Below are 13,596 nucleotides of genomic sequence, written 5' to 3'. Positions count from 1 at the left end.
ACTCTTCTGATAGTATGACGTTTTTATGTAGGTAGAAATGGGAAGAGAGTGGCGTAGCCAGGGGGGGGTACCGGGGGGTCCGAAACCCCCCCCCCCGAAATATAAAAACACAATTATTTTCCGTCATAAAATAAAACAAAATATTGAAAAATCATGAATTTAAAAAATATTTCTTTAACAAATGAAGTTTTTAGATTATGGAAAGTGTTAAAATTAGTGTAAAACCCATTATTTAGTACCCCGTTTTTTAAAAAAAACATCTCCCCCTGGTTTTAGACCCTCCCCCCCCCCTCGAACGAAATTCCTGGCTACGTCACTGGGAAGAGAGCAATAAATGTAAAAATGCGGAATTTTTCAGTTGTCCTTTTCGGAAGCCGGTAATAAGGGGCAATCAATTGTAAGGCCCGCAACGGACGCTACGGTGAATCTCAAAAATGACTACGTAAATTATTTCACTCTGCAATAGCATTCTTAATACAGTTACTTACATTATGTAGCATGGCTAATCTTGCTTCAAAATTCCTCGTGTGAAATCACCTGAAATAGAGTTCAATTCATAGTAATCCTGGAACATCTCCCTTTCGTAGTCTGAGAACTGCGCTCGGTAAATAACGTTTTCGGTGCCCAAGGGGTAGAGGATTTTATGGTCGCATGTTGGCGTACATCCCAAAAATGACAAAGTAAAATAATTCACTCCGGAAAAGCATTTATAAGACAGTTGCATGCGTTATTTACCATGGCTAGTCTCGCTTCAAACTTCCTCTTGTACGATCGACTGCAATCGAATACAATTGTGTAACAATCATGGAACATCGCCCTTTCGTATTCTGAGAACTGTGCTCGGTAAATGAGACGTTAACGGCGTGCCAGGGGTCGAGGCGTCTTACGGTCGCGAGTAGGTGGATGTCCCGCGGCGCAGTCCTCCAAATCCCCCGCGGGGAAGACCCGCCGCTCTGCGGCGTCGACGGCCCTCGCCGTTCGACTGTTGCCCGCTTCATATTTGGACGCCCACCCTCTCCCCCCCCCCTAAGCACCCCCACTTATGTGCGCCTCCACGGCCAGCGTCATCCCGAACGAATTCGAGGCGGATAAATTATCGACGTGAGGACGCGGACGAGTCCTTACGAAAGGGCCCCACTCGGGAGGGATTTTATCCGCTAAAGGTAAAAGTCAGTTTGTCATCATTACCGGGATGAGATTCCTCCGTCCTAAAATGCCTTCCCAACATTTAGCCGGAGATGAGTTGAATTATTCATCCGATGATCGTTTGCGGTGCCTCTCGCTCGGGCCTTTAGGGGCCTCTCTCGCCCGCTCATCGCCCTCCCTCCCATTTTTTTCTCGCTCGTGCAGCGGCGCAGTGGTGTCCCCGTGCATATGAGGGGCGCATTAAAGAGGCGACGTAGGGACCCCGGGTTAAGTATGATCAAGAGTCGCTTGGGAGGTAATCGAAAGATAAGGTCTACGGTGAAGCCAGGTGACCTCGGAAAAGAGCCGACATTTACAGAGAAACTGGAAATTTTCTGACACTTCGGTCGACTTTTCCGTCAAGTACTGCCACTGAAATACCAATTATTTCAATACAGTTTTTAGTAAGCTGTAAATTAGTATTTCTTACACCAGCAGATGAGTATAAAATATCTTCAAAAATATTCAAATTCAGTCCGACTCTTCTTCGACATAAGTTATAAATGTAATGAAAATATCCCTTCCTCCCGCAATAAATTCACCGCTAAAGCAATGATATCGATGGAATGAGCTAACCAGTGGACCGCCTCAATGCGTAATGGCGTCGTGGTCGCGGTAGGTCGCGTGGAATCGGACTTTCAATCTCGATTCATTCGCATGCTTCCGATATTTCTGTTTGATTCCGTTAAAGCTCGTAAAATGCTCTTACAATTAGTTGATTCCCTTCCGTTTTCATAATTTCTTTATCTAGACTTAAATTCTTATTTTGTCCCTACGTTTATGGTGAATAATAAATGGAACTTGAAATTGAGATTAGTGTCCATAGGATATGTCCTCCTCAGTTATCACAAAAATTTGCAATGATCATGAGAAAATGTGCAGGTTGTCCCCGCAGGAATAATTGTTGCCATTAATGGCTACCACACTTGGCAAAAATTTGGGATGAATATCTTTTGTCCATATCGCAGGGTATATTACAGCTTTTGCTTTGATTTATTCTCCATTAATAAGTGTTATCCTCAGTAATTATGTACTCTTGGTTGAAATTCGAATCGATGGCTGCGGCTGGTGTGGAGATGTACCAAAACCTTGGTTTGTGTCAAATGGTTGCCGAATGGACTCAAGGCATTCACGGCTTCAAATATATTGTCTAATATTTATTTTTTAAACTACTTACTCCAGGATTTAAAAACGTTTTTAGGAGAATGCCAAAGACTCAAGTACTACGAAAGAGGATCCTCAAGTCTGCCTCTAAATGTGTTGTCACCCACCGCGCATTTAAATGAGTTTACAAATGACGCCAATCGTGTCGCTGACGGACAAATTGATCCCAGTTTCACGGGGAAATAAGGTATAATAAGGGATCTACACCGAATTATATATACATGATGATGTGATCTATCAAATTCATAACTTGTCAATGCTATTCCTTCCCATTAAAAACATTACAATGCAAAATATTTGAAAAAAATTGATCGCATTGCGCTTATCACCGCGCCGCGGACATTTTTGAAAACCAATTAAAATGCGACCGAAGCGGCAACTGAGACCAGCCTTTTGAAGGATAGAATTGGGTCTCCTCTATGTAGTTCCTTGGTAAAAGGATTGATAGGATTGACCCTTAAAATTCGCAAACGTTACCCGCCACGGTCGTCGTTCGCGAGCTAGGCCGTTGGAAGCACCTGCCCTCATGCGGCGTTCATTCCTTTGGGTTTGCTCGTTGCGCCATGCGCGCGGAAGTTGGCCCCCGGGGGCGGGAGGGAGGGAGGTGGGCGGGGGCAGCGGAGCGGAAGAGGGGGAGGGGCGTCGTGGGAGGATGTGGGTGGGGGAGGGCGGGGTGCGGGAGTGGGGGTGGGGGCAAGGGAGTGGACTTGAAAGAAGGTGGGCATTAGTTCTCATAAGCGCGGAGGAGGGGCCTGTCACGGGCCGCAGGAGACGACAACAAGACAGGGGGTGCTGGGGGGGGAAAAATACTTTTCTCTCCGCTGGAAAGACACAAGGGGGGAGGACGACGAGTTTTGGGAATGCGGCGAAAATGGCGCCATCCTCCTCCTCTTCCCCGTGTTATCTCTGGACGGGGTCGAGGACTTATTTGCGCATTCCTTTCGGAGAGTGCTACGAACCCCACACACACACTGGCTGGCTGGCTCTACGTTCCCACCACATATCCCCCTCACCGTACGCTAATCGTAAAATTTGTGCTCGTCATTTTATTTTTACGGACGTTTTTTGGGTCCAGGTTTTTTTTACCGTGAGGCAGAGGTGGATTAAAATTGTTGTTCTGATCTTTGAAGACATAGACCAAGGGTCTTCATCCCGTGGCCCGCCGGCTAATCTTGTGGCCCCTAGAGGCTAAAGAAAATATTTTATCGCGCCACACAATATAAAATATGTATCGATACAATCGTCATAAAATAAACAATATCAAAAATCGCATTGATTGAATGAACTTTTCAACCAATAAAGATGATAGCACTTTTAAATATACTTAAATATACTTTCTCTATGATACGTATTATAATTTTATTGATCTGATGGTGAAGTGACGTGGAGTAATGTGGCACTACGGACGATGTGGAATCGATTTTTGGCCCTTGCATTAAAAAAAGGTCGAAGATGACTGATGTAAACAAATCTCCGCAGCCGTTAATGTGAGATGGTCGAGAAAAAGTTTCCAGTAAGCTAAGGATCAAAAAAGCCAATAATTAAAAAATATAGGTACTCCTGGTGGTTGAAAGAATGCTTATCGACTGGAATGCAGAATTTCGCGACACTAATTTCAATGCATGAATAATTAGTGGTGTTATTTTCATGTCATTTAACTATGCGTTAGCATTTTTATTTTTGATATTCTAATGCGAGCCCGATACTATTTTTTCATCATAATTTTATTTCCTTCGAAAATTTAACATTATTTTTTTCCTTTGTTTTGAATTTTTATAAAGGTACTGTCGCGACTACACGATTCAAAATCAGTATCCATTCCATCTTTTTCCATATTAAGTCATGTCAAAATGTCACTCCTTCACCCCATTCTTTTCAATCACGTGATTACAGGAAAAACAGGATACCTCCGTTTGAAATCGCCATGGAAGTGACATAATTACCACGTTTCTCCGTGACACGTCCTTAAATAGATTGAATTCGTTCCGATCCGAAATCCTTGATTCGCGCACGCCGACGACTCGCCTTATCAATCCATCTTTCACGCACGAGGCGCCGTCAACTGCCTCCGAAGAGGACAATATCGACCTTTGAGCGTCTCACCCCCTTTTCCGTTTACCCTCCACCCCCTCCCGACTAAAACGTCGCACGCGATCCCTCCACCTATAGGGGGAAGACGAATGGGAGGAGGAGGACACGGGGGAGTGGGGTAGGAGGCGACGGGCGACTCGTCCCTTATCGCACTTGTATCGCCGCCCGCCGCTAATTAACGCCCACACCGGCGATCGTCTCTTCTCTGCCCGCCGACGACTTCTCCTCTCTCTCCCCTCTTCGCCGCCTTTCGTGTACAACCTTATTTTTGCCCCGAACCTCCCTCGGCCTCCGTTTCTGTTCCCTTCCAATCTCCCGCCTATTTTCCCCATTTCGATGCGTTCCGCAAAAACCGTGGCCGGACGTCCACCTCCTATTTGTATCCCGCTCTCACGTGTGTCGTCTTGGGGCCCCGTCCGGAGAGACGGGACAATTAATTTACAGCCTTTCTCCCGCGCACACAAAAACTAATGGAGGTATGCCCTTTTTAGCGTTCGCGTGTTAAGTTTAAGGATATCTTTTTGTGCCGTCTCCGACTTGGAGTTTCTCGTGTGAGTTTACACAGTTCAACTGTTTTCTCGTCAACGCACTATCTCGACCCTTAGTACTCCGTGATAGGGATGCTGTGATGTGGAATATTCTTTTTTATATACTGAGCAAAGAATATTCGCCGACCGCTGATTCCTTAAACACTTGCTTTCCAATTAGCGTAGAGTAATATAAAATCCAGTGCCATGTCAACTCTTAAGGGCAGAAAATTTGAGGACAGGTTTGATAGGATAAAACTTGGCGAAAAATGTTGCATTTCAAGAGCAACATTTGTTTCAAAGAATGATGATCAAACTCGTGGTAAGGGCATTTGAGAACACCAACAATTAAGGTTGACACAATAACCGGAGTTCCAGATTTCCTCATCCTTCTCGGTTTCATCTCATGTAATATTAATGTGACCAGTTGCTAAATGTGCTTCACCTGATCAAGTCGGTGAGTGCTTTGTGGTGATGAAATGGTCAATGTGTGTTGTGCTCAGATCTGTGAGGTTTACATTGAATTCCATTTAATAGTCATGCTTTTCCCGGTAGGTATTATATGATGCATTGGAGCCTTGAGGTATAAGTCTTGTATGTTCAGTATTGCGGCAAATCAAAATAAAAGAATCATATAGCGTTTGGAAACTTGATTTCATACCTTTAAGAATTAGGCATTTTTTATTTTTGCTACTGATGGTAATAATGAATTTTTATACTCACGTAGAGATTTATTTTTAGCTATGGAAATTGTTTAGATTGTTGTTGGACTATCAATCGTATATTATGATTTGCATTTTTTTAGTTACATATTATATCTGTTTTTTACCGAAATGTGAACGGAGAGTCGGCGAATCACGCAACCTCTTCAATTTGAAAGTCACCGTGCCAGAGGGAAGGTGGAAATTCTAAATTGAGTGCGTAAAAGGAGAAATTGGTGGCGCTCTTGGGCGCGTAGCCCTTGAATGGCTATTACTTCGCCTATTAGTTAGAAGATTCTTCGAATTGCTTCTCCATCTGGACTCGTCCATCGTCCCAGAACCGCGTGCTGGGAAGCGCGTGGGAAAAGCCTCAGGGCTGAATCAATTTTAGATTTCTCTGGAAGGCGTTCGTAGTTTTGTTTACGGGGAAGGAAGAGCGCTCTGCATTCTCCTCGTCTCCCCTGTCCTTTTCTCCGACAATCTTGTCCCTTTTCCTGTGCGATCCTCTTTTTTTCTCCCATTCGTAGTTCTCACGGCGCCTCTCTTCGTGGTTTTCAGTAAGGTCCTGGATAATCAGGATAAGGTCGTGACACCGCGCCGGCAGGGGAGCGATTCTGAGTCTTGAGCCCCGTTAACAACTGCTTAACTCGACATAACTTGGCTTATTATGGCCCAGACCAATAGCTGAAAGATTCCACCAATCACAGCTGAAACCACGAATCAATCGTGAAATCGGATTTAAGAGGGCCCTGAATCTTTCCAATGACAGTCAGTATAAATGCCTATCTTTCATATTTTTGGCTAACTTTTACAGAGACTATTTCTCAACAAATACCTTTCCTAAGTGGGATTACTGGGGTTAAGCATGTGGTTTTCTCGGTGTTGATATTTCCCTCTTGAGAATTTTCTTTGCGAGAAAGTTAGAATTTCCCTATAATTGGGAACTATTTGAAATTGGAAGTAAATTCGTGCGAGATTCATCACATTACTAGAAACTAATGTAAGTTCCTTTCAGAGAAGAAGGTAGATTTGAAGGTCGTTAAGCTAAGAATTATAAATATTGCTGCACAGTGCAGTGCTGTGGTGCAATATATTTTCATTAAACGGCAATTTAAGACGGTATTTTTGTATTTTACTAAACTAATCATGTATAGCTCTTAATAAAACCTATTGAGTTCTTGGTATCATCATAGTGTTTTTGACAAATATATTTGTACTTCTATTGTGAGTAAATGTAGGAAAAATGATGTATTTTTTCTGTTTATGCTGTTGTTTTGGTGACTACCTCGGTCAAGAATGTTAAGACATTGAGCGTGCTAGGGGAAGAACGAGCGCCCTTGAGCCTCGCCATAATACTAGTGTGCATTAAACCCCATAGCTAATTCAGCTTTCTTCATTGTCTCTATCACCTCTCGTGAATGAGCAGCCGACCTATCGCTCTAGAGCTTCTTCTTTTTTTCTCGAGATTAAAACTTCATCGCATATAGCTCCCGCCATATTCTTATGCAGACTATTGGCAGTTTAAAGCTATTATGTATGGATAAACCAATCGACCTTGGGCTGCCCTATTGGAGCTAAGTCGCAGCAATCATGCACATACATCTATCTCGAGAAAATCTTAATGTCTGCCATCACTTCTAAGGAAACGTGGAGTATGTTTTAGTCGAAAGGTTTATTTCATTAAAATCTTCCGCTAGTCAAATTGTGACATAAGCTCTCATTCTTAAGACATTCGGTCTAAAAACCGATTACTGCCATAAAATAGGGAATAAGAGGACGCGATTTTTATCTTGTTTTTCCGTTTGAACATCTGCTGCTTTCATTATTATTGAAAAGAATCTATAATACACTGGTGAACAAGAAAGGACTTTAACTATAGCATCACCTGGACGTTGATTCCATTTATATCACGCTCAATTTCATTCAATACTGGTCAAAAATGCTAAGCAACCTTAATATACTCACCAGCTTCATCCCGTAGAGTCGGATATTATGCTGGACTTGATGGATAAATATGTTTTCAGACATTGAAACTTTAACGGCAAGTCATCATTTAGATTTTCTCTATCTTTAAATATTTGCTAGAAGGAGGAAATTCCTTCTTGATTGAGGATTTCCTGTAGCGCCTGTCAATCTCTCGGCTTCAGTGCAATCCAGTTAATTCCCATTTCTTTCACGATAGCGAATGTTAATGACGTGCTTATTACGGTGAATTTTCTCTCAATGAGCAGAAAATATTTTAAAGGGCTTGAGAATATGGAGGACATAAATTTTCGGGATGCATTATGAAGCACCCTGCAATTTTAATTGAATGCAATGCAAGTGGTTTTAATGAATAGCTTAGAACAGTTAGGTGTTTTTCCAGCAGTAATTTCATTATCTTCGCCTAGACAGTGTCGATAAGCTGATGTGGTGGTTAGAAAAGGTGATGAATAAAGCGAAGTTAGTTTCTGCGGAATATCGGGAGATGTATCCGAAGGTAAGGATAATTAATGGGTTATTATCGTCCTCATTATTACAGTCGAGACCTCGGTAGCCATCTGAACTTTCATCGAAGACTATAATCGCAAGAAATATCCAGCGCTACGGTATAAGACCATTATTCATGGGCTTAGTAATTATGAAACCTCAATACGGAAGATTCCTCTTGATGGGCTCTGAATATTTCTTCAGTCGTTGTTAGAATGCACTTAGAAAAAAAATATTAAGTAGAGGTGAAAATTTTGATTACGGCATTCCCTCACGTGCTTAAAACAGCTTTAGTATAAGAATAACTTAGCTCAAGATTGCTAATCATAGAAAAGTCACTTCAACGGTTCTTTTTGCATGTAAGTTTACCATCAAAACGGCGTTTTGACTTTCTAGGCTTTCATCTCATTTCCGTATTTTGTGCCAGTGTCCTGAAGAAAAAAACACATTTCATTCACAAGGACTTTAATTTCTTTAATTTTGTTATGAGTAGATAATTGTAGAAAAATAATTACATGCCGTTTTTGTTTTATTAATTAGTAGTTCGGGTTTCAATTTTGACGCACGTTAAGGAGAAATTCTATTAATTTATTTTCCAATCAAATCATATTTAAATTTCATGTAGGAAATTAAGGCTATTTCGCTTCGACGAAAAAACTTTTTATGCCACTCATGCTATTTTTTCCTCATATTTGGGAATTACTCAATGAAATGATCAGCGGCTACTGAGGGCTCAGCGTTTCGCTAAGTATGTTCGCAGGGATGCTGGGATGGATGACCGAAGTCGGATCATCCCTTACACTCTCTCCGGAATGTGAAATGTTTAGCATGGCCCCGTAATAAACAAACCGACTCTAATATTAAATATAAACCATGATCTTCGTATAAATCAGATTTTGAGACTCCTGCGAAAAATGATTTTTTACAGTTTTACTCGTTGTGGGCATCATTTTTTATGTATCGAACTCGGTTTGTCTTGGCAATGGCCATATTAACTTCAGTAACAGAAATTATCTCGTGAAAAAGTTCCATTTGCAAAGTTTCCACGTAAACAATTTTGTTTTACAATGTACTTTACATTTGTTGGAATTTAATTAGTAGTTAATGGTTTGAGGCGTTACTTCATGGAATTTATTCATATTGAATGAAAATTAAACTATGTTTATGCCTGAGGATGACGCAGTGCGTTGAAACCATGGTAGTGATTGAATAAATATTTTGAATTTGTACTTATGACGTCAATCTAATCACTAGTAGATAGTATCAAGAAATGAATTCAGTGCACTTGCCTAATAGAATTCAACACTATGTGGTTTGTGTGAGGCGTATTTTAATTGATTTTCCACCGTATCAATCTAAAGTTTCTGTGATTTTATTAGGTACATGCCGTAGTTTTATAATGTCATCATCACTGGTTAACAATCCTAAGATTGTTTTGACGCTGCTCTCCACTCAATTCTCCCATCAGCTAATCTTTTCACACCTACTTATTTCTTCTCTTTAACATCCCTCTTTACCTGTCCCATATATTTTGTTCAGGGTCTTCCTTTTCCGTTCTTGCCATCTACTTGTCCCTCAACGATTGTCTTCATCAGGCCATCATGACTCAAGAGATAGACTATAATGTTGTTCAGTCTTCTTGTCAAGGTTTACATGATGCTTCTCTTCTCTCCTACTCTTCTTAGGACTTCCTCATTTCTTACTCGTCCTTAGATCTTTATTATTCTTCTATATCATCACATTTTGAAGGCCATTATCCTTGATTTCTCCGCGATTGTAGCCTATGGATTCCTCATCATCACCGGGAATCGAACCACTCTCTCCTGCGAATAACGCCCGTGATTATTCCTCGCGGAGGCCGTCCATCGCAACCCTCTAATGCCACCACCTTCGTGGCTGAAAAATCCAGGCCATTAATTTCTCATTGTTGTGCTCCCCACTCCGAATGAAGAAGTTTCTACGTCTCCGCAGGGCATGAAAAAAAAATTCGGGGCGGATATGAGGCGGGAAAAACAACGGAGGCTCACCTTTTGGATTCATAATTTGGAACAAAGGGTTAGGATTGGGTCGGTGGAGGAAGTCGGGTCGGGTGGGTTTGAGGCTCCTTCTCGTACGGGTTGGAAATGGGTGCTGCCGTTTGCCACGGGGGAGGGGGGGAGGGCGTCGGGAGGAAGGAACATTAGAAAGGGAACAGAAATGACCGCTACTGTCGCCTGCCTCCTCTCGCTGGGTTGCTGCCGTGCATTCCGCGTCATATTACAGGTGGCAAATTCCAGCGGTTGGTCGCCCTCATCCCAGGCGACTCCGTCATCAATCATAGTTTCATTTATGACCCAAGAGAGAGAGAGAGAGAACGCCAGCGCTAGGGGTGTGGGGACGTGTGGGGGGAAGGAGATAACTCATTTCCCACTAACCCGGCCAGGGCACCGAGGATGTCCCCGCCCTCTTCCCCATTCGCCGCCAGCGCATCCTTCCTTTCCCAACCACTCCTCCTCTTCCTCGTTCAACCTTCGATTCTCCATCTTGCGTCCGTCCTTCGGGAGGGAACAAGGGGAAATATTCCTGAAAATTGAGGTTGCTCGTGTGAAATCTTTTTCACTCGCCCCCTTCTTGAAAATCTGCTACCTAAGTTCAAGTGACTGAGTCTTGTTCGTAATTTTTCACCGCGGTTGATTTTATTTCATTTAAATCTGTGTATGTTTCGTCGTACATCATTCATCGCTGGGTAGAGACTGACTGATTGAATTTCTTCTCTAATGGCGACGTGTGTGCATATGGTAAATATTCAAACGCGCTGCGGATTTGTCAATAAAAACGATGAAAGATTACATATGAGTATGTCATTTATGGCTGTTAGTTTTCTGTGTGTATCGTCAAAATGTGCTACCTTACATTATCGAAGGTATGTTATTTTTTATATTCGATAATCATGAAGCTAGTCTCTTTTAGTAGTTTTTTAAGTTCAAGGATGACGTGAATTACTAATTCATTTTTCTTTAAGATAACAAACGATATGTAGTTAAAGAAGTTTATAAAATCTGACGAAGAATCATCTATATTAATTCTTAATTTAGTCTTGATGAAATATCTTGCTTAGTAACATTTGGAGGAAAAAGAAATATTGCATCACCGGGAAAAAATCAAATAAAAAATACTTGGAAAAGGAAAATTTTGCAATATAAAATCAAAAATCATTCCGTATTTATATTACTTCAGATATAATGAGATACGTGGTGCCATACATGATATATTGTGTGAAATTTAATGGCTTAAAAGTAATTTGGATGGGATTTTCATACTTATTCTTCAATTACCAGCTTTTTATATAAGCCAAACGAATAACCGAAGCATTCCTAATCACTTCTCGAGATATGCGGATCGAGGGACGCCTTTGTTTGCAACCTTTCGTGATAAAATACGATGATTCAAGCGTGATGGAGTGAAATTTTTCCTTAATGAAATAAATACTTTTAATTTTCCACGATTATAGTTTTAAAGAGATAAAATAAAGAAATAAAATTTTAAATAAATAAAATACGTAAATAAAATTTTAAGTAAAGAGATAAAGAAGTGACATTTTAAATAAAATTTTAAAGAGATAAAATAAAGAAAAATAATTTAAATAAATGATTTTTTAAATAAAATTTTAAAGATATAATATAAAGAAATTAAATTTTAAATAAAATTTTAAAGAAATAAAATTTTTTAAATAAAATTTTTAAAAATTTTAATAAATGAAGTAGATACTAACATTTTAAATAAAATTTTAAAGACATAAAATAAAGAAATAAAATTTTGAAGGGATAAAATAAAGAAATAAATTTCCGTGAAGAGTACTCGGAAGACGCGAGGTCGATTTACTGTCAAAAAGTAGATATTTTTTTTGATGACCAATTCCGTTCGTTGACGCCGGTGTCGGTGATGGTTGAGGCTGGTCTGAGCGCTTTTCAAGTGCTTCCCGCCCTCTCTCTCTCTCTCTCTCCTCCCGCTGAGCTCACCTCCGTCCATCCGTCCCTCCGCAAAACCCTTTAACCTCCCCGGGGAATGAATCATGAGCGGCCCCGGAGGGTGAGATGGTCATAATAACTATCATATACTGCGAGGGAGGTCAACGGGAGATAAAAAGGAGTCCCTTTCGAATGGGAAGAAAGGGAAGAGGGCGAGGCCAGGGGACGGGAGGAGGTGTGCACTCCGATAAATTAAGTACTTTTTATGCGTTTGCGGAAGGGGCTTTAGGGGCGGGGGAGGGGAGGAAGCGGACGAATCTGGCTGCTGCATTATTGCCTTAATTTTATGTCCGAAATAAAACTGAGTTACTGCTGAGCCCGTCCACTCGCTTAGGCTCGGCCGTCCTAGGCGGTAATACGAGGCAGCCCCACGACTAGTTAACCGTGAAGATGTTGTCATTCATCGATCTTGTCTTGGAATAATAGCTAGCGTTTGGTAGAGAATCAATATAATTCATACCCCAGCGTTGCATTTCATTTTTTTTTTTGCTTCTATGATGGTACATTGGCTTGTAGTCCGAAAGAAACCGAGGCTTTTTTTCGTCATGTTGCAGTAATAAGACGAGCAATAACACGTGTAGTTTGTAGCGGTCACCCACGAGCGAATAAACGAAATATAACTATCTCCATGGTGGGGGTGTTTTCTCTACGGCAACATGCAACTTCAAATAGGGTGTCCAAAACAAATAGCGTTATCTTTTAATTAAGAAAATAAGTTTGTCATCGGAGATACATATAATATTTTTTCTTCCCCCGTTTTTATTTTTTCAGCGTAAGTAGAGTCTTCTAATGTGTGATGCTTTTTATCGCCAAGTCTCTCTCTCGGTAGCGAAATATGTTGAGTTTATTTTTGAGTAATTACATTGGTCATTTTCTTCGAACACGATCGTATTAATCCCATCGACGACAAACCTATCGCGAGGACTTCTTCGAGTGTCAGATAGGTAACTCCTCCCCTCCCCTCGTCACGACTGTTGCGGCATTACCTTCGACTCTTACTCGACACGACATGCGCTCAACTTATCGATAATTTTTCGCGCAAAATTATTTCAACGTGCGCGTAACGATAACTCAAGTGGTTTATTGACGGGCGCAAACAACTCGCACTCACACTCTCCTCTTTGTCCGACCGACTCGTCCGAAAGGGGAAGGGGGAACGCGGGAAAGAGTAAATCGTGTACTTAACTTAAAAGCTTCGGGGAGGAGAGTGGAAGGAGTTGGGTGGAGGACAGGAAGAAATAAATAGTGGAAAAGAGAGAGAGTGTGGAAGGACGGAGTGGGAAAGGTGAAACAATGAAAGTGAATGGAAGATGAGAAAGAAAAGTAATGTAAGAGAGAAATTGTGAGATATGGAGAGATAATGAGTAAAACGGGAATAAATGATGGGCAAGAGAAAGAGAGGGGAAGAGGATAAAAATAAGAGCATGGGACGAGTTAAGAGAAAGAAAGAGA

General features: G+C 41.3%; 1 protein-coding gene across 1 annotated transcript in view; it reads left to right on the top strand.

The window, feature by feature from the left end:
• LOC124157874 (cadherin-related tumor suppressor) overlaps positions 1 to 13,596 on the top strand; it is a 571,438-nt gene that overhangs the window by 485,174 nt on the left and 72,668 nt on the right. The window lies entirely within an intron of this gene.

This window comes from Ischnura elegans, chromosome 4, assembly GCF_921293095.1.
Source record: "Ischnura elegans chromosome 4, ioIscEleg1.1, whole genome shotgun sequence".
In the NCBI taxonomy this organism is placed as follows: domain Eukaryota; kingdom Metazoa; phylum Arthropoda; class Insecta; order Odonata; family Coenagrionidae; genus Ischnura; species Ischnura elegans.
This window is presented reverse-complemented; position numbering and strand designations above follow the sequence as displayed.